Source organism: Lycium ferocissimum, chromosome 1 (assembly GCF_029784015.1).
Source record: "Lycium ferocissimum isolate CSIRO_LF1 chromosome 1, AGI_CSIRO_Lferr_CH_V1, whole genome shotgun sequence".
Lineage (NCBI taxonomy): Eukaryota > Viridiplantae > Streptophyta > Magnoliopsida > Solanales > Solanaceae > Lycium > Lycium ferocissimum.
Genome location: NC_081342.1, coordinates 57,278,666 through 57,279,189, shown reverse-complemented (window position 1 = coordinate 57,279,189; position 524 = coordinate 57,278,666). Strand labels below are relative to the sequence as shown.

Sequence of the window (524 nt, the reverse complement as noted above, 5' to 3'; positions counted from 1 at the left end):
TCACTATATTGTTGAACAACGGAGCCCTATAAGCCACACTATCCTTGCCACTCTAGTGTCATGCTTGACTATGTGTAGTAAGCTTTTCAAGCAATTGAGTGATTCTAGCAAACATATTTTCCATGAAACACCGACCGACCACATTGTTTGCCACAGATTGAGTCAAAGGATCTAAACCCGTGTAGAACTTCTACATCAATATATTTTCTGAAAACCCATGATTTGGAAAACTCATCAAATATTGCTTAAACCTCTTTCAAGCTTCATAAAGTTGTTCTCCCAGAATTGCTTGAATTCAAATATCTTGTCTCTAAGCTCGACCTTCTAACTCGGAGGAAACCATTTCGTGAGAAAAACGTTCACTAATTTGGTCCATCTATGAATGGAACTATGGGAAACTTCTCAAGCCAAGTCCTTGCTTCTCCGGTTAAAGAGTCTTTGAAAACCCTCAATCATATTGCATTAGGCGATATGTTTTTCTGCTTGTGTGTCTGACACACACTTATTAAATTTCGCAAATGTCG

General features: G+C 38.4%; 1 non-coding gene across 1 annotated transcript; it reads left to right on the top strand.

Annotated features, from left to right (window-relative positions):
• Window positions 1-212: 212 nt before the first annotated feature.
• On the top strand, window positions 213-318 carry LOC132031717 (small nucleolar RNA R71). The gene has a single exon (XR_009408336.1). It is a non-coding gene; the product is annotated as a small nucleolar RNA R71 (small nucleolar RNA).
• The last annotated feature ends 206 nt before the right edge of the window (window positions 319-524 follow it).